The 25,549-nt window shown below is 30.4% G+C and overlaps 2 protein-coding genes across 3 annotated transcripts in view; both read right to left on the bottom strand.

The window, feature by feature from the left end:
- Positions 1–25,549, bottom strand: part of LOC124543203 (neurocalcin homolog) — an 81,786-nt gene that overhangs the window by 32,074 nt on the left and 24,163 nt on the right. The gene's annotated exons all lie outside the window — the stretch shown is intronic.
- Positions 1–25,549, bottom strand: part of LOC124543201 (neuronal calcium sensor 2) — a 71,590-nt gene that overhangs the window by 22,045 nt on the left and 23,996 nt on the right. Inside the window, exon 1 of one of the 2 annotated variants that reach the window (XM_047121316.1) lies at positions 7,418–7,636. The exons of the other annotated variant lie outside the window; for it this stretch is intronic. The gene's annotated coding sequence lies outside the window, so the exon portion shown is untranslated. Of the gene's footprint in view, positions 1–7,417; positions 7,637–25,549 lie in introns of those variants that run through there. 2 annotated transcript variants of the gene reach the window in all.

Genomic DNA, 25,549 nt, shown 5'->3' with positions numbered 1-25,549 from the left:
TGGTTTCTTCAGCTACATCTCGGGACAATACTCTTAAATAATCTTAACTTTATTTATTTTTGATTATAATATTTTAAGACAAAAACCATGGGCGTTACTCGGCAATAAATTAAAGATTTCAGAATAAATTTCTTATTGTCGTGATCAAATTAATATTTGAGGCTATATTTCTTATACTGTATCTCAAGACTAATTCAATTAGCTTCAGAAATTAACTGTTTATGCAAAATAAACAATTATCGGTTATAGAGCAGCGGCATTTGATAATATGTTATGATATGTATTTGAAACGGTTTTAATACCTTACTAGCATGAAGGCTGCTGCTTCATTTGAAATAATTCGACACGTTCAAACAATTTGACAATATATGGAAATGTAAAGTAACGTGTTGGCAAGGCTACCACACCATCGGCAGAGCCAGATTTAAAGCAGGGAATCCGGTATTCCTCTAAAATATCAATTTAAATTTACGGATGCACCAAAGTTCCAAGCAACTTACTTTAATATAGTAAAATGCAAACATGATTATTGTATTGTACTATTTCTACATAACTAACTAGGTTATTAAAATAATTGAATATGTCGTTGAATAAATTATAAACCAACTGTAAAATATTATTTATTAATTTGGAATATAATTTGAATTGGGGGTCTCAATACCGCAGGTCCTCCATCGTTATCCTGTTCATTTCTTAGTGATCTTCCTGTCTTTGGGTTATTACTGAAAACATTTTTGGAATAAAAAAGTCACTAACTAAAGTTTTTATCGGCGCGACCTAGGATTTGAACTGAAGATCTCGGAACCTGCGGCAGTATGCCAATAACTAATTAGTCTATCAGATGCCGTAAATACACTCAATAATACTGCTATATATATATATTATATATTATATATTATATATGTTAATATATATATATATATATATATATATATATATATATATATATATATATATATATTAACAATATAATAGCTAAACTGGTAATTGTATCCAAAATATATAAGTATACGTAGTATAAAAATATTTTGATAAATATTAAATTTTTATAAAATGGTATAAATCCGTCAATTGATTATTGTCATATCTGTATTAGATCTTTAATCGTGACCGTGATGCGGTAGATTACAATGATTTAATAATTTTATAGCGCGTAACTATCTGTCCATTAAAAAAGCTATTATAGTTTCATTACTATGGATAGATAACGTTTTTTTTTCTATTCCTGTTAGCATACTCGCAATAAGATAATTCAGCTTGGTACATATATAAAATGACGTAAAATTTATAGTATACGTTACACACAGCATATAAAGCGAATTTGTTCAACTGATTATCTACTTAAATAAACAACGTTGTTTAGCTTTTCCGACGAATTAACCAATAGATTTTCATCAAATTGAAGTCGGTATTCCAGCGGCCTTTCGCTGAAATTTCTAATTTCAATTTCCACATGAGACATCATCTTATTAGGCCATCAGTATGTGCTTAATAATTAAGTAGGTAAACTATACTATCATCAAAAATACCTTTATAAACACTGTTAAAAGTTTGAAAAATATATTAGTAAATTATTTAAGCATTCCTTTTGAGTAAACAATTCACTTTTGTCTTTAGTAGAACAATATAAAGGTCGAAACTTCAGATTAAATTCAAATGTATTAAGGTAAACACAAGCGTTAATCCATGTAACTTGTTAAACAAGAAACTTAAATTTATGGTCGGCAAGAGAAAATGTAAATGTTTATAATTAAAATTTACATATATAATGTTCTGAATTTAAATACAATACTTTATAACTCTGTTATTCAGACGTAATATAACACATATTTATTTTACAATGAAGTTGTATTGCCTTGTTAGGTTTATTTGTATGTTTGTTCTGATATGCTATAGGTACATATATTTGTATCAGAGAAGGTTTTGGATGGTATAAGCTGGATTAGAACGCATCGGCTAAATCAACTGATTGGTTGACATATAGGTACGTATATATACGTAAAATTAATATCAGTTAGCTCGGTACGACACAGATCTAAAAAAAGTTTTCTATATAAATGATCATCATCGCTACTCTGCAATCATGTTTAATAAAGACTTTTAAAACGTGACATGAGTTAAATTTACAAACAGTGATAACTTTTGCAGCAGCAATCGTTTAAAACTCTCGATTACAAACGCTACAGGATTACTTTTTTTTAAATAAACTTGTTTTAATAATTACCCTGTCAGAACCATTGGCAGGCCGAATTTTCGTTGAAACCAATCGATTTTTCAGAAAGACTCGTCTACTGATAAAATTCTAACACTGACTTACTGATTGGGCACGTGGCATCACTATCAAAGGGAAAATCGTGGATAGGTATGAAATCATATAAAAGTGCGTAAGAACTAAAAGCATTCAAATAAATCATCCTCCTAAATTCATTTTTATTGTGGAACCATTTAATGAAAATATGTATGTAAGTTCTTCAAGAAAATGTTCAAATATATCAGCATTTTCGAAATACACTTAAGAGGGTTGATTCTGGAATTAAATTTATAAGAAAAATTTTTTTTATATCTTTAGAAACATGAAAATATATGTTTCGGCTTCATTTTACGAATCCGCATCAATTGTTTAAGCGGCTTTAAAAACATACCTTTACGGTACTGATGGTACATGAGATACGCCAATCGAGGAAAAGTAAATAAAAATTACCAGTTCTAGTAAATAAATATGTCGATTTAATGTAATTTCCACTGATCATGAAAATAGGCAGTGAAAAGTTTTATCCTGATAAAGTAGGACCTATAAGAGGAATATATAATTCCGAGCGAGATAAACTCTCGGGCGTGTACGTATCACACATCACGCACACACATAAAACGCTAACTGGTAAAAACTTTGTAAACTGAATATTTTTATATTTTTAAAAACTTTTATGAATGAGGGTGTGGTCAAACGAATTGAAGTTAGAACATTTCTATTTACGTCAATCATAAACGCTTATTATAGACAAAGAGAAATGTTTTATAAAGCGATAGGGGAAATTTATTTTAATTTTCACTATTAAAAGGATAATTTAATGTAAATGATGTAAAAAAGATTTCCGCAAATATGACACCATAAAAATCAGGTCTCTAATAAAAAACGGCTTACAGAACTCTTTCATAAACCGAAGTGATTATATTATGAATTTCTGTCATAAAATGATTACTAAATCTCCGGATTCACTTTTCTTCGTGTTACTAACATCATATTAAAATATCTTGAACGCTTTGCGCAACGTAAAGTAGCAAACTTTCGCTTGTTATAACTTCGATTTTGATGTGTACGTTATATCTTTTCTGTTATACGACCACTTTATCAAGCTATAAAACTCAAATATTGATTAGTTGTCCATCTATTAATACAGTTTTCGATACGTCGTAGAAAATCGGGATATATGATCTCAAGATGCACATTTAATTTGCTTAAAATTTAATAACTCTTTTAATAATACAGCTTATTAAAAGAGTAAATCGCCTTAAAGCGACTGTTTAAAAGTTAATATAATTTATATATTTTACATTTACTCCATAAATATGTCAATTTTATTTTGAGACTACCTTTGTTCCTTTACTGCTCGAAAACATGGAACGGAGTTCGATTAAAATTTCATCCGGGACCTAGTTTTTACATAGAAACGTCAACTGCATGGTTTCAAAACATGCTTCAAAAAAGTATCTAGTAAAATTATTTTAATTTATATAAGATGGCATTTGATTATTTATTATACTTAACGATTTGCTAATTCTTCGATAAACTCACTAGCTGTGAATACAAATCAACATTTAGCACAAACACTAGACTCCAATCAATTCAGAAATTTATGATTACGAGCATCCAAAGCAACAACTAAAATATAGCTGTGTTGCTATGCTACTATGGTTAACACATTTATTTTTAAAATATACGTGTGAAATGTGAACCATATTTTTAAATTTATAAACGCGAAGTTGTGTAGCGAAATAAGGATGAGAATTCTGAAGACTATTGAAAAATAAATAGGATTCAAATAATTTGTAATCTATTGCAACTTCAGCTTAATGAGGACTTTTACCCTTAGTTACCATAACAGGGTCCTGTAATAATACCTTATTTTTCCAAAAACTCTATCATTACCAAGCTTTTATCAGAAAATAACACCATAACCTATTCCACCGAATCGTCTCGGGATCAATCGAAGATTTCCTGTCTAAACATTAGTAACTCAAATCGCCAGTCATATTTAAAATTTTATGTTGATTTTAATTTCTTCTCAAATTTATATATTTATATTTAGCCTGTCATCATCGTTTTCCCTTCATTTGCATGGTTTCCATTGACAACTTCGACTTCCTTTTCTTCTGCTACATTTAGTGCTCTACTAGTCTTTGCAGTACTGAAAGCCCAGTACGTATAAGGTGACGAGATTTCCCCGGCAACGGTGGTATTGTTGTGGTTAATGTTCCTATCATGCTGTGATACTCAAGAGTGTCGACTACGGTGATGCTTTGGTTTATATCAATTATGATGAGCTTATTTCTTTTCTTGTTTCTTCTAATTTTAAATTTCCTAATACTATAGTTGATCTTGTGTTTTTCGGCCGAGGCGAACTATTTATGCGACGATTCCATAAAGGATGCTCTTGGTACTTAATCTGATTATCAAAGCGGACCGACCATACGATCAATACAACTTGAGGGAACGAGACAACTTTTCTAAAGACAATCTGAGAATAGTTCTGCCAAAATATGCGGAACAACTGATTAGTGCAGAGGGCGCTCATCATATTGTGCCGAATATACCCAGTATTCCCGGGGGTGAGGGGGTGTTCAAGATAACCCTTTGTAATAAAAAGGCCATACGCAGGCGTCAATGTCTTTTTTTAGGCATTTCACTCCGCTTGCACAAAACACAAATCTCAGCAAGTACTACACGCATGCATTCATAGTCTATTAAATAATTTATACATTTATTTAGCGCACCAGTAAATACTGGCATGAGTTCAAGTAATCTCTTAAGTTAAATCATTTCAATTGTTTCAATTTGAACTTATGTATGTGGATATATAGGTTATATAAATAGGATTTCTAATAAATTTACTTCATAAATTTCATTTCTGAAGCCTCTTTACAACGAGTGACTTAGCCGAATATCGTGATTTTATATCCGGACTACCAATTCTGTAGTCTTAATTTATGCCTGTATCTGTACTGTAATGCTCGGCGTAAGGAAAACAACTTGAGAATACAACATCTCGTAGGTTAGGTACACTTTTGAACTTTTGCTTTTGAACAAGTGAAAAATTGTCACCTGCATTAGAGCTTAGGAGTAAAATGTTTGCCAGCCATGGACTTTTTCCGGTTTGTAACTTTGCTTTTGAAAAAATGAAATTATAGGTGATTATACTAATATTATAAGCAAACTTCCTAATTTATAACATTTAGAAAGAAGACAAATGTAATTGTACGTTTTATTCCGACAATAGAATGCGAAAACCTTGAATGTTTTGTAGAAATCGATCATGTTTCACATTTGAAATATTGCTAATAATCAGCACCACCTAACATATAGTATCTTTCAAATATGTATTATGTAGTAATGGTTATATACTACTACATACAAGGACAGTGTCTTGTTAAATTTTAATGAGTGTAATAAGAATACACATATAATATATCGGGAGAAAGCTTGAACGATATTACGAGGTAAGCGCTATACCACCTACTCCTTAATCTGTTTGAAATATTTATTAAATATACTCCGCTAAGCATTTTAGACGGCATGTATGTTGCTCAATGATCATATAAATATATTAAAAATAATAAAATAATCACAATTTCTTCGTGAAACGACCGTTCTTTGAAATAGTGAAGGCCGCTGTTATAATTATTGAAGCTTAACTGGCAAGCCAATTCATCAATTAAATTTTCTGTAATTGATTTTGGTCACAGTGTCATTTCAATATTAATTTTCGGAGAACCACATAATTATGAGAACAGGCTTTAACGAGAACAATAACATTTTCAGAATCAAAATATATTAATAGATGTGGTTATCCGCAACTACTGTTGTGACATATTATATTATGTCATAATTATTTATTGAAATATGAAGAAGCCTGCAATTATCATGTTCAATTCGAAAGTTTAAATATATATTTGAAATGTATAATTGTTGCCAATAAATAAATGTTTTTTAAAATTAATTATCCAATTCATTAATAAAACAAACATAATATAAATTAAATTTTCATGTAGGCAAAGGTGAATATTTTAATGTGGACATGTTCATTAAGCATGTGTAAAACATTGAGCAAAATAGAAGCAATGTTTGATTTTTCCGCATCTACAACAATGCTCAAAGAGAAAATTAACAATTAATCTTTTTAATATTATAATACATTTCAAATAAAATATATATTATTCACTACAAACTTTCGCCCACGGCTTCGCTTGCAATCAATTAAATAAATGAGTAATCTCCTTAAGGTACAAAATGAAACAAAAGTTGACAAAACGTGAAAAGACTGACCTAAAAATCAAGATTATCTAAAGAAAATAATTTGTTATTCTCTTGTAATATTGGCTAGAAATTATTATTAGGCTAAAACGACGATAAATTTTACAATCTTTGACTGAAGCAAATTGCATTATTACAATAAACTTTACTTCATCTTAATCATATTAATTTTAACTTAGCTGTAGGCAATAGTTACTATGACAAAAGTTGAATTACAAAGGCGTGGTATGACAAATTAATCTTTTGTCTTTTGTTAAACAATACCCTAACGATTTATTATAAGTAAAACTGCTAACTAATATACTTTATTTAACATTCACAATATAACGAAAAAAAAAATGTTACGTGACGTATTTAAATATTATTTAATGTAAATTTTGTTCCTATAATTATTAAATCACATCATAAGATGGCATTAATTTGAATTTAGTCATGCGCAGTAAATAAAATATCAATAGATCCATCAACCTACAAAAATACGCTTTATATTTTATTTTAAATTTGACTTATGTTAAAATATGAATGTGCCAGAAATTATTGCTATCAGTGTTTCAATTGCAAAAGCTCTCATAGAAAACCTCTAAATTCACCATCGAATAAAACCGATCCACAAATACCTAGATGATTCCTTGCGGTTTACGATATCACATTCTAACTTTAGCTTTATAAACCAGATGGCTTGCTAACACTCGATACAAGTATTTAGAAACACTTAACACATTTGAAGAAACAAATATCATGAAAACGCTTAAATATGAATGATTATTAAAATAATTAAAAACAATAATACACAGAACATCATTAAAAAAATTCGCTGAATTAGCTTTTAAACGCTGACAACTTTGAAGTACGATTAGAAAGTTGTAATTGGTAAAATTAAGCACTTACCTAAGTTTCGCTGCTTAAGATCGGTTTAAAACTCAAGTACAGCTTACAACAGCTCCCACGTAAACTTGCAAGTGCGTGTACCGCGTTATCAATTAGCTCAAGCGAACATAGTCTCGCGAACAAAATAGGTATATATACGCCGCGTAAACAGTGCAGCAAGGCCGGCGCCGACGGCGACCGCTAGGCGAATATCCCGAGAGAACGTCGTGCTCGAGCGGCCACACGAAATGCTCAGATCGATACCGGTGCTGCCGCGCTCCCTTTTGAGTGGTTCACTAAATGGGACCGGACAAACGCCCGCTTGATCGCTAAACGGCTATAGGGTCTTATAGAAACCTATTGTAATGATACATTTTAAACCGATAATGTCGCAGATATTATAGAAAAAGAACAAATTACTATATTATTCTATATTTCATTTGAAATTGCAAAGGAGTAGCATGGATCGTGCGGAGCATGCGCAGTTCGCGGTAGGCGCGGCGGAGGGAGGCGGAGGAGGAGGTGACGCTGACGGCGTGTGAGGAACAAAGCGAAGGTCCGCCGCACCACCGTCGACGACGAAGACCGCAGCCAAGCCGTACCTTACGCGAGACTTTACCACTAGCAAGAACACGCAATACCATCGATCATCAACACGCATAGGCCGCGACCTCAACAATATAACGTACTGCTAACCTGTTTCTGATTTGTAATATTACTTAAACCATCAATTGAAAATTTTAAACAATCGATTTTACGTTTCTGATTTCTGAAGATAAACTAAATATAATATAGTTATTTCTAAAGCTGAAATTACCTTATTTGGGTTTCAGAAATATTTTTTTATATACGTATAATTATTATATTTTTTAAATATTTAAAACAATTGTCACTAACATTATAAAATAAATACAATCAGTAGCAGTCTATATCATAACATACGAGCTGATCTTAAAGTATAGGTTTATTAGTAGTACTCACGTATCTACACAATAGGTTCATTAGCGTCAATCGGAAAAACAGAAAGCATACAGTATTTTACATAATTGATACACTTGGAAATAGTCAATGTATGTCCTGTTGATGCCACTCCGTAACGAACACTAAAAATGGTTTCTCTATTATAATTAAAACCCAGTTTTTTATAACAGTTTCTACAAATAAAGATATATTTTAGAGTATAAAAGTAAAGAGCATCTTTAAAATCTTGACAGAAAAAATCGTCTTTATCGACGTTCTTTGCAGAAAGATATAACTTCTATTCCGAGAGCGATTCTATACAATGGAAAAAAGAATTTTTAATGGGAGAGCTGAGCGAAGTGAAAAGAGTTAATAATGTTTCATACATACACATGAAGTTATATATTCGTATTAATAAAATATAGTTCACAGCGAACGAAAAACTTTATATGTTTGTAACCTTTCATCTCAAACAATCAAATGTAAAAATCGGCTAGCAATTACATTCAAGAGTACTTAGAATATTATAAAATTAAGGGTAATTATTTATAGAGCTTGAATAAACATCGCCGCAGTGAGCTTTCACTCAATAGATTTTAATTCTGATGTGTTAGATTTTCAGCAAACTTTAATTACGTTCAACAAATAATTATTAATTCATTATTAAATTGACTTGATTTTAGTATAATATAAATAATATAAACGAAGTTCATAAAGAATTTAATATTTAATTTGTGACTGTAATAAAGAGACATTTCTGAAATGACTTCCGGTATTTCCCGAGCTGCCGTTTGGACGATTGCGACGATTTACCAATCACGGATATTATCTTTCCAGAACTTATTTCGCTCACCTGAACTCTATATCTGGCATTTGCCATAATAACTTGTTAACGGAAATAACGTCTGCCTTGACAACGAATCGTTTTTATTATTTTAATAATATTTTCATTTTTAAATCAATGAAGAATTGGTTACAAGCCGTAGCCGAACCAAGCTATTAGTAAAATATAACGTCAAAAAATTTTCAATTACATTTATTGAACGGAGCTGAGCTCTGGATACAGGACCTCAAAATCGCAAACGTTTATTCTACTAGACGAAAAAGTGTAAACTCTTATATATAGTTAAACTCCCAATGTTATAATAATAGCATTGGGTGTTTAACTTAAGTTTTCCGGATTATTGAATTGGAAAGATTATACATATCAAAAATTTAAGGTTTCGTATGAAATCACCTTACCACAAGGTAACCTTCACAATTTTCTTCACATTCGTTAAAATATCATAAATAAGGATCAGCATCAGTTTATTCCTATAATAATTCATAGAAAGCCTATCTATACTAAAAAATATAGCAATATCATTACATGTACCTATCTATAGCTGTCTATGTATATGGCCACACTTGCTCTTTATACAGGCGACGCCCAATCTACGTTTTAGAATTTTATTCTAATTTATAAAGGGAGTTGCTCAACCTGCTGTTGTTTATTGAATTATCTTTTTTCTTTTGCTTTATTTAAAGTTTTAGGGCAAAAAAAATACTTCTGGTTTGTTTGCTTAAAAGCTGACAGTTTTACTACTGTTACTGTACTGTAAATATGTATAATACTATGGTAATATACCAACATCTCTAAGCTTCTATTTTCTGTAATTAGAAGAAATAATGTCTTTTTTATCTTTACCTCCGACTAGGCGAAGTATTAATAAATTTCTTTCATACTAAAATTTCTTACGGGTTTTATCAAACATCACAGCGAATCAGAAATTGAAAGATAGACTAAAGCCCTAAAAGCAATATACAATTTTGATTTATGACTTATTCAGCATTAACTTCAAACGTATGTAAGAAAATACATACTATATTATACTATCGGTACTATAATGCATTTTATAATATAAAACCCGTACGTTTACAAAAAAGACCAGAAAAACGGTATTCAAAGTACCCGATACGAGTTTTTTGTCATTAGCGTCGAATCCTCTCTTTAGCTGATTAAAATGTTAAAACTGAAGACAATCCGCACCAAATTTACGTAAGTACCTACTTGCTTTATTATACATATAATGAAAATTCTTGAAAGAAAAATTAAAGCTTTCTTGGCTAACTTTATAAAACTCAGCCTATATAAAATATATCTTTTTTTTTATTATTAACGATATTTTTTCGTAATATACCAATATAACCTCAGTGTTACGTTAAGTGTGCATGTTAGTTAACTATACCTTGAAGACATTGTGTTAATTATAAACTTGAATTAATCTCGTCGTGTAATATAATCTGTATTCAACAGAAACTTGCGTATTGAATAAATTGATTAACTACTAAGATTGTCGTTTATAGGAAGTATTCCAACTGATACTTGGATACAAACAAGGGCTAACATCGTGCGAAGCTTTGAATAGCGTATCGGGGTGAATTTCTCGAGATATCGATTTGGTCTGAATCGCAGTAAGTCTGCCTTACCGGCTTAAGTCTAAGGTCGGTCATGTATAATATCTATTCAAGATATTCGAAACGAACTATTTTCAAAAAAAAATCAAAATCAAAATAAACTTTATTCAAGTAGGCTTTTATAAGCACTTTTGAATCGTCATTTTACAATTAAGTGAAGCTACCACCGGTTCGGAAAGTAGATTCTACCGAGAAGAACCGGCAAGAAACTCAGTAGTTACTCTTTTTTAACATTTAAAAAATACAACGTCATGTCAATTAAATACAATTATTTCAATTAATGTATCCTGCTTGGAAGTCAACAGGTATTAACTCCACGCTTTTTTATCATCTACAAAATCTTGTATTGAATAGTATGCTTTTTCTACCAATGTATTTTTAACAAACGATTTGAATTTACTAAACGGCAAAGTTAAAAATTTCTGCGGAATTTTATTATAGAAACGGATACCTTGCCCCAAGAAGGATCCATTGACTTTGCGGAGTCGGAAACTTGGCGTTATAAGTTTATCCTTACTTCTAGTGCATATACAATGATTATCACTGATTTTATCAAAGTGATCAATGTTACTGTGAATATACATGATATTGTTGTAAATATATTGCGACGCAACAGTAAGTATTCCTACTCTGTTAAAAACATCCCGAAGAGAGTCTCTAGCTCCAAGATTATAAATAAACCGAATTGCTCTCTTTTGTAAAATAAAGACAGATTCAATATCTGCAGCGTTACCCCAAAGTAATATGCCATATGACATAATACTGTGAAAATAACCAAAATAAACTAAACGAGCGGTATCAATATCAGTTAGTTGTCTAACTTTTCTAACCGCGTATGTTGCGGAGCTGAGTCTTCCTGTTAGGGATGATAAATGAGAAGTCCACTGAAGTCTGGAATCCAATTCTATTCCTAAAAACACCGTAGTATCAGCTACTTCAAGACGGTCACCATTTAAAGATATATTATAATTTTGCTTGCTAACATTAGGTAGGGTAAAAACTACACATTTTGTTTTTTGAGCATTCAAAACTAAATTATTTACTGTAAACCAATTGTGTATCTGTGATAATGCACCGTTCACATCGTCATAGTCATTTTTTTTCCTGTCAACCTTAAAAATCAGCGAAGTATCGTCAGCAAACAACACTATATCACAAATACCCTTAACATAGAAAGGAAGATCATTTATATATACTAGGAATAGAAAGGGACCCAAAATTGAACCTTGTGGAACTCCCATTTTTAACGTAGATCCAGAAGACTTTATTCCATTAATGAAAACTTGCTGGATTCTTTGACTTATTAAAGCAATTTTCAAAACTAAATACGAATAAGTATATAGCCGAATCATAAAACACAAAAATAATAATTGAACTTTACTTATAAATCAATTCATTTAAGTTCGATGACTTTTGTATTGAAGTCAAATAAATATAATTACGTATCGGAAGATTTGTAATAGGAATATTTTCTTTAATCATAAATTGTAGCTATTCTTGCTTATATTTTAATTAATAGGATATTTATTTTTTATGACAACCTCTAAGAGTACAATGGAAGCAAGTAATAAATAAATGAAGCAATTAAAATCTATGTTGTGACAGACACCGGGATGGGCAGACGAACGTTATTAAATTAAATAGGGTTCGTTTTTGGTTATGGAATTCTAAATGTGATGTCGAGTGTAACGACTATATATACGACAGATTTATCTCCAATATTGAAAACAATTTGTATTTTAATAATTCAGCAAAACTATTGGCTTACAGAGATAGTAATAAGTATGAGCAGTTACTATATATAACATTAAAACTTGTTAGGACTCCTCAAATTGATTTATGACTGTCCTTAACGAGCGCCAGCTGAATTTCTGCTAAAGACATGACAACTTCGTTAAGGTTAAGAATCCTTATGTATTTTATATAGTGCATAATTGGGGCTTTTCTGGTTCACTGATGTCAAGGTAAAATTAACCAGTCTAATCAATAGTCTCCAAGCAATGATTGCCTGCATAGAGTCCATAAATTAGCATATGCAACATACTTCGATAAATGTTTCCACAGTTTCCATACTCTTCATGAAGCTTTAACTTATAACTATTTTCATATGCATATCCATGTAATAGTTGATCGCTACTATTTTAAAAATTAAGCGAAGTTAAAGTTATAAAATTCGATACAGGTTAAGCAACGCTTCTATAACACGTTAGGTTATTGGTTGATTGAGATAACTTTCAGAAACGGTTCGGAAACTTATTAGTAACATAAACTGCTTGATTTTGTTTCATTAAATAAAAATCAAACCTATGATAAAAACAATGTGTAATAATGAAGTATTTTATTTTACTTTGAACGTTTTCAGTTACAAAGGTTTTACAAAGGCATATTGAAGAGTAATTAAAAATATATGCATCAATTGCAAGGTACGTAAATTGAAACTTTATTGCTAATGAACGCCGTCAAATGAAAATTGCCACGGCACTCAATATTTACAAAAATGCATAATTGTTAACGTTTTCGTAAATCCAATTAATTGTTTAAACACAAATAATTGGTATTTCAATAATAGCGGGGCCTAGCTGTATTACACTTTGAATAATATCAAAATAAAAGACATTTTAAACGAAAGCCTCTCGCAATCGCATTAATCAATAGTTGACCTAAAGACTCGGTGTTCGTAATAAAATATTAAATGTATGCGACATGCAAATTCTAGAATTATTTTATTCAAAGTATATATTTAATACCAAAGAGTTGTAGCATGACAAAGTGCCATAATAATGACCAAGTTGCCGCGGTAAACATATAATAACAAGATTTTTTTTTAACAAAACTCGTTAACTGAAACTTATTTTTAGAATATCATTCTAATCCATTTTCATCAACAAAGATGCAGCTTGGGATTTATTCGTATTATAAAAATAGGTGGTAATCTCATATGGGCCCCCTGAGGATTAGTGGCCAAGACCACCGATAGCCGCTTTAAGAAATTTTCACAAACCTTAGAAATTAAGACGTTGTGTCTGAGTTTTAATTTCAATTAATTACCTTAAGTCTGCTATTACACTGATTTACCCTTTAAATCGGAATACAACAATACTAATTACCGCAAAGGCATACCACCGAGTATTTTCAACAGCATTACATATTTTACCATCACGAGTCAAGTGTCTCGACTTATAATAAATAAAGTAGTTATGTATCATTGTAAGAAATATTGATAAACTTGACTTTGAACTATGTATACTTTATAAAATTATAATAACACTTGACATAAGAAATTATTAGTTAATTATTGCAAGACTATAGGCTGATATAATTAATAATAGCAATGAGGCTCGTCAACGCAAACCAGCCTGTTTCAAGAGAAGTAAAAAATACGAATACTTAAGAATTACATTTCAACTTGATACATAACAAACTGCCGTTTTCACTATTTGATCCGTGGACATATGTTGATATGCATACAGTATCTTATCATCGTATGAAAGTCATCTTTTCCGGGCTTAAATTACCCCTGGGTATATCCTGATGTACATGTAGGTACATTTAAATCGTTCAAATTGTTTCCGTGTGATGCGTACACACATATGCCTGAGAGATACATATGTATGAGATATGGAGGAATGGGTATTCCTCTGCTTTTTTTTTGTTACTGAGTCAAAGCTAGGAGTTCACAGCGTATTATTTAACAAATATTTTCTTTAATCAGCCCAGACAAGTTAAATTACAAATATTATTTGTGGAATGTATATATATATATATATTTATTTGATAAAATCGATCTTCAATTAAAAAACCTGATTAATTCATTAATTGATTTGTATAAAAGCTATGAAATACGTACGTACCAACTATGCATACCTACGCACTTAATTATCAAATATTAATAATTGAAGCTGGAGGGGAGATGACGATACAATAACAACATAAATATAAAATAGCAATGCGAAAAAACAAATAAGCTATATTAATAGTTAAAAATGAACGAAAGCCTAGACAAGATCACCACAGCGTTTTGCTACTCAACAAGATGAGCACTTACAAAAATAATGCAAGTAAAATTGCAAAGGAAAAACAAGAACATATTTATTCTATGAATTTGATTTGTTATTCCGATAAATAATTATAGTTCAAGGTGAGACAATTGTTTTTTTTTTTGACCAAATTAGCTTGAGTCATCCTAAGATGACCTATCTATACTCAATAGTCAAACAAATGCAGTCACAGTAGACATTGCAATTTTAAATAAACTCAAGGCCGATATTTTTCTTCAGATTCAACATAGTTGCCATAAAAACTACAATTCTAAATGGTTTATATTTATTATTACGTAATTTTAAATTATTTAAATCAAAACTACAACGAAATATGTCTCCAAGCAAGTTGTTATCACTTCAATAATCTTGCCATTATATTCTCATACATAAAAGAGAAACGACCTGAATAGTTTCTAGCACATAGCGATCGTTTCTGGGGAACATGTCGTGCCAGTTATGTATATGCTACATTTTGTTTGTCATTGAAGTACAATTAGAGCGAAAAGATACAAGTATATAGGGTTTCACGTAGGGAACATGCAGGCATATAAAATAAAACAAACAAACGATACCAAATATGTAAAAAATGTTGTAGATTTTTATCAAAACAAATCGCAATCGGTTTGCAGAAGTGCATTTAATAAAAAATAAAGTACACAAATAAAGCTAAAAAGTCAAACATTGTCAATTCCCATTTGATGTAACGTTGGACAGGTGAAATGAAATGCCGAAATTTCGCATGAATAGTCAAAGCTTAAAACTTGTACAAACATCAAACTATATTTAGCAGTTAAATATTATGAACAGTTTTCCCGTGAAATTTGTCGTACAGTGGTATTAATATCAGTTATATTTATACATACATACGTGAACAGCACCATAAGCTGTTTCAAACTGATGTAATTATGTTCTGGAACTAAATTAATATAATTTCATCTAGATTTTAGTAAACAGAACTACTTCATATTAAATGAAATATAAATTTGTAACTGTAAAGTAAAATATGTTTCATTACATTAGTTTTAATATTTTGAATATAAAACATAAATAATTTTTTACAATGTATATAAAGAAATACATAGATGAATTGATAGCCTCCTCCTTTTTGAACAAACAGTCGTCATTATCATCAATGTCTCTTACTTACATATTTTTTACTTGAATTTTTGTTTTAAATATCAAGGTATCTTCATCGCAATGAGGAAACAGATGTTTTCCAAGGTTCTATAAGGCATCTATAACCCTGGATGCACTTTCCTTCCTTAAGATGTCAAAAAATGTTTAGTATTCTCTGAACTCTAGATAATATTAATTACAAGTAAGGTTAATGCATTAAATATAGTTAAAATCAGGAAACGAATTGCATTAAAAAGACATAATTTGCTTTATATTATCAATAAATTAAGTAATCGCAATTTTGTAATCTATGATGAATTAGTAAATTTACGCAGGTACATATTTCTTTATTTTAACTAGGTTCTTGCAAGCACTTTTTAAAACGTCACTTTTCATTACATACATATAAAGATGGCGCCGGTTCGGAATGGATTTTACCGAGAAGGACTATTCACTTTTCCGACAAGCAGTTACACAGGTTTTAAAATATAAATTGAATTATTATTCATCCTGTATGATCACGGTAATCAACAAATAATCCACAATTTTTAATCACGTATATATAAATGTTGACCCGACTTGGTTTTGCGACGAAGGAACCCTGGTGTTTACAAGTATCTCTTTCCTTCTCATGGTTATCAAAAGTTTGTCAATATTTCGAATAAAATAATTATTATTGTTAAAAATATATGTATATAATATAATACTGTAATATAGTGTATATGTCTAAATATTTTATATGTCTACAGCATTACCCGAAAGCAATATACCATGACACGATACTATGAAAATATACTAATCGAGCAGTATCAATGTCAGTTAGCTGTCTAGCCTGTCCAACCGCGTATGCTGCAGAGCTGAGTCTACCTACAAAGGATGACTATTATGACGATGTATGACATTACTGAGGTATTATCCTATTAATCTATACTAATATTATAAAGAGGTAAAATTTGTAAGTTTGTAAATTTGTATGTAGGAGGTAATCTCTGGAACTCATAATGCATTTCTAATTTTTTTTTAACTGGCAGATAGCTACATTGTTCCTGTGAGTGCTATAGGCTATAAATTGTTTCTATAACATGTATATTAACCGAGCTATCACAACTTTTGAAAAAAATACCTCATAAAACAGAATTATTTGCGTGCGCTGCCTAAATAGTTGCTTAAAATTAAAAACAATGTATGGCTACCTGGTTCGTCTTAATTATTTCTACAAAAAAGTCCGCGATACCATATCTCTATCTTTTATATTTTATCTTTTATATACTAATAAGCGAGCGAAGCCGCTGGCGGCCGCTAGTATCGTATAAAACAAAAACTTACTTATTTCAGTCACTGTTTTATCATTCTGTTTTTTTTTCTAGGGTTCTAAATAATAAAAAATAAATTTTAACTATTCATACTAGTGTTTTGATATTAATTACTGTTTGGATTATAACGAATCCTGAGCAGTGAAAAGAAAAGAAAATATTAATTTGAAAAAGTTACTATCACAGCATTAAAACGAGCTTGTTATCATTGTTGCTATTCGCAGAAAGTTTTCCTAGCGAGTGGTTGAGGTCATATTTTTATTAAATACCAGCTGCTCCACGCGATTCAATTCTACATCCTTATTACGCGGGTCTCAAGCTACCTCCTATGTTATTATTGGAATTTAATAACACAATATTTAAATATAAACTGAACTTGATTTTCTAGAATATGAATATGTACCTAACTTTGTTCGAAGTTTAACAGAAAACAAGACTCTTAAATTATTATTATTACAAAAAATAAATTGAGACGTTGTAATCAATTCTTCGAGCTTATTAAAAAATCGGTTGTGTAACAAAATTGTAAAAGCAGACACGTCTAAATTCACCATGTTTAAGTACGATAAAACACGTACCGACCTCGCCAAGCCGAAAATCAATATTCAATGCTAAATATTTCCAGCCATGATTTCTTTCAACTTAGCTATTTCTGTTTGAAGATGACATTTGAAACAACTTTAATCCATTTTAAGCATGATGAGTCACAAATAAAAAGTATATTGTTTTTATTAAATTATGTATATTGTGTAATTTTAGCTTTACGTTTGGAATGAAATAAATAACAAAATCTAAGAAAAAGCATTTTGTAGCAATGGTAGTTTATAATGATAATGTTAACATTATATATTATGTTATAGACATATATAGCAGCCGAAAGAGAAAAATATAAATTCAGTAAAAATGTTTAGTATGAGTCACTGGGAAGACCAAACTGTGATCGATAATATTTAATTGCCAACGATAGCTGACCTATTACTAACCGATGACTGGATGTAGACTTGCTTCACGAGGATGTTATATTCATTCAATAGAAGAACAAAAAGACCGATGAGCCGGAGGTATAATCACTTGCTAAAGATCATTAACATTGCTCGAGAACTCGAAGAAATTTATTTATTCTGTTACTTCGACTAACATAAGCTTTTATTAAATAAGCTATTTAAATAATTCCGTCCGTCAGAGAGAATAATTGAAAAGATTAGTATTCATTGAGACCATAATCCATTGCGACAAATCTATTTCTTTCGATGGTAGAAGGAAGAATAGTAGGTAATATTACATCTTTTTCTATATAAGGTGCAATTGAATTAATTGTCCTGTCGTAGAATCACTTTATCTTTCACTGGAGGAATAATTACGGAGTGCGACAGAATACGGAGGCAGATTAACAAATAAATTCATTTTGTATTACAGACTACACATTACTCTTAAATCTCATTTGCCTGCAAATGGACTACGTAAAAAGTTTTGTTTTATAATGTAAGGCAATATGTTTAACCAGCTACTAACCTGGCATGCGTTGCATAGCCTTTTTTCATAAACATTTATCAGCACGTCTCATTCACCACATATTGAGCGTCACGCAAACGTCACCAACCACTATATAAAGTTTAAGCTAGATCGAATCAATGGCCAAACTGCAAAACTATGCAAGCCCGTAGGCATCACCCCGTCATTATATATTCTACTGCTAAACAACAATATTAAGTACTGTTGTGTTCCGGTTTGAAGAGTGAGTGGCCCAGCGTAACTACAGGCCCAACAATTGACGTTATTAGGAATGGTAAATATTTCCAATATTTATTGGCAGAAGTGACTATTTGCAATAAGGTGGACCGCGTAAATTTGATTTCGCTTTGCATTTAGCATTGATCTCTTTGTCACTCTATAGTTTTGTTTGTATGCGATACGATTTGCAATAACATATTCTTTGTTCTCTCATATTTACTATATAATGGCGAGTTAGCAAATGTTTTAAACCATATATGTATGTGTGTGTCAACTCTCACAATCGTCGAAGTCGCAAATTATAGCAATATTAATAAGAATTAAATAATATTAATCTCAAATTGCAAAATAATTCATCATTTTTAACGAAATAGAGTATGTATACCATTTTGATAAAATACAAATGGATAGAAGAATCACTTCATTAAGTTAATCGGTTTGTTATGGATTTGGATGGATTCAGCCAACGAAATTATTACTCTATTATTGTAGAATCCAAGTGCGAATCTACTTTAATTCATAAGATTTGGTATTTGTTGTTTTATTTCATATGCTTGTACATATGTATCTAGCATAGCAATGGTTCGTTCACCTACTTATACTATTCATATTTTCCAGAAAAATCCTTTCAAGTGTATGATACGATTACCTTCCGCCTAATAATTAATTAGGTATGCAACGATCACATTGTGTGTTAAATGTAGAACTATCAGTGAATAATTGAAATTGCCATTTGAAATCTATTATAGACCGATTGGCCAAGCGAATCGATTCAGCTATCCATTTGTATTTTACAAAAATAGGAAGAATATTTTTCTTGATTGAATTTAATATTATACCGTTGCGAATTAGCAATACGCAGTATCGTCGTGTTCCCGTTTGTGAGGCAGTGTAACTACAGGAACAAGGGTTATTTTGTTTAAAGGTCTATTGGCAATTGACTTATCATGTGTTATTATCATGAGCCAAAATGAGCCAAAGCTCATCTTCCCGACCACCGACATATTTCATAAAAAAAAACATAAATAAAGATCCAACCAAATGATCTAGGAGTTAGTACCTATTCTTTAATTTTCATAGAAAACTAGCAAACCACAACAGACGTTGTTATGTCGACGTATTCCAATTTGCATGGCGAGAGGCTTATCGGTTTAGATGTTAAAATGCCATATCGTCATATAGTGACGTTTTACAGTAAAATGGATAGTATAAAAAACTTCACCATATAAAAATATTCATATCTACCTAATACCCAATATATAAGTATACTATATAATTTTTAATCAATAGTACGTATTTTAGCACATTTTCCACGTGAAAACACTTGCACTATCGATTTACACGAGGCAAGAATATTTATTATTCAGAGAAATAAAGTATTCATGGTATTAGACTACTGTATAACGATTATTGTCCTCCTTCTAACGTTTGAATTTATGCAAAGTAAAACATGCGATAAAAAATAAACAAATTCTGTAATGAATCTTTGTAAAACTTGGACAATTATGTTACTTGAATGCAATTTCACGCGAAACACTTTGAATTCTAAATAACTACATTAGTCTTAACACAAAACAGGAACAAGAGAAAATGGAAGCTTCAGTGTGATACCTTTTATGTTCTTCTAGTTACTCGAGGATTAAAATATACATAAAACAAAACAAGAAACAGCTCATTATGTAAATTATTTAAAAAACGAAACGTTTTTTACTTAACAGTTTCTTTTTATTTTAAATCGTTAATAGAAAGAAGATAGAATAAATTATGTAATAGATATGTATGTGTATTGTATTTAGGCATAGTTAACATACTAAAACAATTGTATCTATTACTATTGAAAATGCAAAAGAGTGATTGTTTATTTATTTCTTATGGTTTCACTTCTTAACTTTTCAAACGATCGTCATGAAATTTCGTATACGCTTCAGGGACACGGTAAAGGAAATAGAGTAACTTACATCCTCATACAGATCAAAGTAGGTACTAAATTTCCTAAATCCATTCCCATCAAATTCGGCGAATCTTTTTATATTTAACTCTACCTATACAATCTTATATAAAATACAGCGATGACGCTTGTGAAAGTGGTGGCAAGTGTTTTATAGATAGTGAAGAGATAGATGGGCGAAAAGGCCTATGTATCCACAGATAATAATTATTTTAAGCAATTACTTTGCAACAAGGTTATTGAAAGTTCTACAGTATTTAATACCCTCACTGAACCTTAACACCTGGATCTGTTTTATTTTAAGAAATAATTTAGAACGGCATTACAGAGATTGAACATTACATCATAGACCGGGAAAGATATATATATATATATATATATATATATATATATATATATATATATATATATATATATATATATATATATATATATATATGACATTAATATTTAAGACTAAACCTAAGACTCTTACTTATTCTATAATCGGCTTTTTAACAAAAGATATTAATATACATTTGTAATTTAGATTAATGTGCTGAATTTCCAAGTACCTACTATGGTACAGAAGTATATTTTATAGCTAGTAATAATATTATATTATCTAATTTTGGACAGACCCATATAACTTCCTAAACTGTCATAATTATTGTAACAATATAACAAAAAAAAAAAAGTAATTGATTATTTGAAATGGTTTGTTGAAAGCGCATCTAAATTATTATTATCAATGAATTTGGTACAACATGAGCTGAAGACAATTATAGAATTCTGAATAGTACAGATACAAGAGATCTATACGTCGATGGAAAGAAGCAAATACAATAAAAATGAATCAATGCGAATAAGAATAGTAATTTTATCACTAGTGAAGAGTAAAAGAGAATTAAATTTTCCTACACTTTTTACGGCGATGGAAAAGCACGAGTTATCATAATGTAACAGATAAAAAATACAAACTAAAATGCTTGCTTTTACGTCCGAAAATAACTCTATCAGTTTAACAGTCATTTTACGAGCTAAATGTACCAAAATATAAAAGAATCGAAAACTTGTTGCATAACGGTTTGACATATTTATTTACAGTCCAAAAGTCCGGAAAATGGAAAATAAGGAATAAAGACAATGACAATTAAACAAAGGTGTGTTGCTTTTGCAAGAGAATGCACCAATTCACATAAATAATTTGTGATGATTGCTTTTAGACAATGCCTTCCAATCTAGTCTAAATTTACTTTTTCTTGGTAATTTTTATTTGTTTCTAATTCAATAAAATAAATAATTGGAATAACTTTGTCAGACGAAGTGAGGATTTTCTTTGACGGGTTGGAAAAGTAATCATCCCGATTTACTAATTGAAACAAGCTGCTGCTAAAAATTATATTGAAAAGCGGAAAAAAGACTCGATATATTTTTTTTATTTAAAACCTTTCCAATCCACGGGATTTCGGTTTTCCTCGGAAAATCCAGTCGGTATAACGAGTTATGAAAACCAGTGATGTTAAAAAATTGTAAAAGCATGCACTATTTGATTATTAAAAATTATGTATTATTTTGTAAATGAAAAACTCCTATGCATTTCAATATAACTTAATATTAAAAATTCCTTTTTAAAACAAGGGTTTATATAGCTGTTAAGACATTCCTTTGTCTAGAACCAATCCTGGATATCGAATCAGGTCATGCTTGCCTTAAAATTTATTGTCATGATGAATCAATATGAATTTAAAAAATCTGGATCAAAATATTCATATTCATATAAAATAAAACCTACCACCTATTATTTATATATACAGTTATCTACCAAAGCTGAATGTTTATGATAAATTTATATATTGTCACACAAACATTTCAAGTATTTACTAAAATAACAAAGTGAGTTACTTAGAGTGAATTGTAATCTAAAAAATATATAAAACATTTTACATCGTTATTGTAATTTTGAAATGGGTACAACATTGATTCGTTCCAATAAGAAACGATTTTTCAATCCTACGTTTGACAGACGGATAGTGTTAATTCGAAGGATAACAAACAATCTCACGACTACCCCAGAAGTAATTTAATCTGTCAATATTACAAGATAAGATAAAAGATTATTATCAGCGATAGATGATGTCAAAAAAATATTCCACATTTTAGGTGTTTCATGATTTTACTTCTTTGCAGGGTGTTATACACTTTATAGATATGACACTTAAATGCTTGGGCGACATGGCTATAGTAAAAAAAAAGATTTTCTCTTAATGTTAAAAAGAAAATGGAAAATTATATAAAATGATATGGCTTGACTTTTAGAAATCAAGGCGACTCATGTCATTCATCACAGGTCCACAATAGCTTTGTTGTCAAAATATTTTCAGTGTTTGTTGTTTGTACAGTCGGGTTAAGAAAAGGTTCGTCACCTTAAGATATACTTTCGTGTACTCAGTATGAGCAATAATCTCCTTTACCGATCGAGAATGACATATTGCGTCGTAATGATTTGATGTTTAGATTCAAAAAGTACTAAGAGTTTAAGACTTTATAAAGAAATGAATTTGCAAAGTGACGAAGGTTTTCTTACTCTGACTGTACATAAGTCTTGAATGTATATTGTATACATGTTTTGTGTCTCTCAGATTTGTTTTTGCGATATGTCTCACGTCCTTGGTAGGTTTAACTTACAGAGTCGATACAATCAATCAGATAACAATTCATAAAGTAAATGACAATTTTAAGGTAGCTAATGATTAGAAACACAAAAACCGGTCTGATTTGGTTCGTAAATAAAAAATAGGCTTAATTGGGTGCATTTTCATTTGCCAATTTTGTTATAAATTCAATTAAAAAATAAACTACACAGCCAGTACACGTCCCATGCTTGGACTACGGCTTATTGTCCCTCTGATGTTCCAATGCCTGTAAGTTGAAACACAGGGACGGACACCTTAACCGTTTTTAAGAACGAGAATTATGAACACAAATTCAACACACGTAAATTCAAATGTGCTTGTCGGAGTTTGAACCTGCAATCATTGCAGGTGCTCTAATAGCATCATGGGTCATTTAGAAAAACACATTTAAATTCATACTTAAATGCCATTGCTTAGTACTATGTCCCAAGTTAGAAGTTAGCAGGTGAGAAATTTATGAACATACATCCATAGGTAATTTACTTTGTTGTAAATACATTCATACTGGTACATTAAATCAGTAATAGGTAACATTCCATGTTACACAATCCTACTGCAGCCGTGAACGTTACATAAATTACAAATTTTTTAATTTGAATTACATAGTCATATTCACGAGAGGTAAATTTAAAACGAGATACATATTCTATCCGGATGATCCATCAGGAAGTACGAGTTTCGAATTTTGTACAATATAATTTTTCACGAGTTCCCTATATTGCAGCCCAAAAAATTAAAATAAAACGACTAATAACAGATAGTAAAACCTCGTTCATACACAGATGGGTATGACGTAGGCTATACATATCCCACAAAGGTATAAAATTCGTTTTAATATTTATGTCTTCTAAAAACTTTGTTACTAAGTACAAATTGTGTTAGCTTGTTATAGAATATAGATATGAACAATGTAATTGAATAAGATTACCTACTATGTTAGCGTGTTTTAATACGCTTATTGTAAGTAGAGATTATATTTTTAAGATATATATTGATTATGTGATATGTAAATTATAGATAGTTTATTTTCATAGGTATATGAAAGTGGAATGGCACGGTTCATCCAAACTATTTTGCTATTCCATTATAAAGCTGAAAAGTCTATTTGAATGCGGTTATCTCAAAAACTACTGGTCTGATTTGATAATACTAGACGCAAACGTCTAGCTCGTTAATTGAGACAATATAAAACCACGATACAAGGATTTCAATAGCGTATAACGTGGATGAAACCGGAGCAGCTTGATAAAATATACAGATGACACTCAAATTTTTTCGTAACTTGTATTGTCAATAATTCTAACAATACTACACTATAAAAACTGGTTTTCACATAGATGCAATATTTAATATCGATTAAAAGATGATTTCGAACTCAGTGATGTTTTGCGGGATAGAAAAACAAAACATTTTTTTTTTCATATAACGAAATCAATCAACTTTGAGAAATAAATGAAAAAAAGAGAAAAGGATTCCCCTTAAAATAATCCTTTTTGGGACATTTACAGCTCTGTAGCCCACATTCAAGTTATTATACAATTAAACGTACGAATTATGCATTGTGTGTATATTATATCAACAGTAAGAGTTCTATCAATACATTTATAGAATCATTTCTTTTTAAAAACTACTATCTGTTATCTGTCAGCGTCACTACGGAAATTTAATGAAATTAAGTAAAACTCAATAAAAATGTCACGACGTTCTAGTTCATGACATAACTGAGTTCTCTGCCAAATATCACCAGTATCCGAAAATCCAAAATGATCGGGAACGATGTAGGAACATCCACATCACGACTATATTCGTTTATGAATCGAAGATTACAGGATTCAAACCCAAACAAATATTCTTGTTCTTCAACTCGTACTCGGCGGTATATTAAACATCGTAATGAAATCTGAATGTCGAAA

The sequence above is a fragment of the Vanessa cardui genome, chromosome Z (assembly GCF_905220365.1).
Source record: "Vanessa cardui chromosome Z, ilVanCard2.1, whole genome shotgun sequence".
In the NCBI taxonomy this organism is placed as follows: Eukaryota; Metazoa; Arthropoda; class Insecta; order Lepidoptera; family Nymphalidae; genus Vanessa; species Vanessa cardui.
Note: the sequence above shows the minus strand (reverse complement) of the source record. Positions and strands in the feature narration are given on the sequence as shown.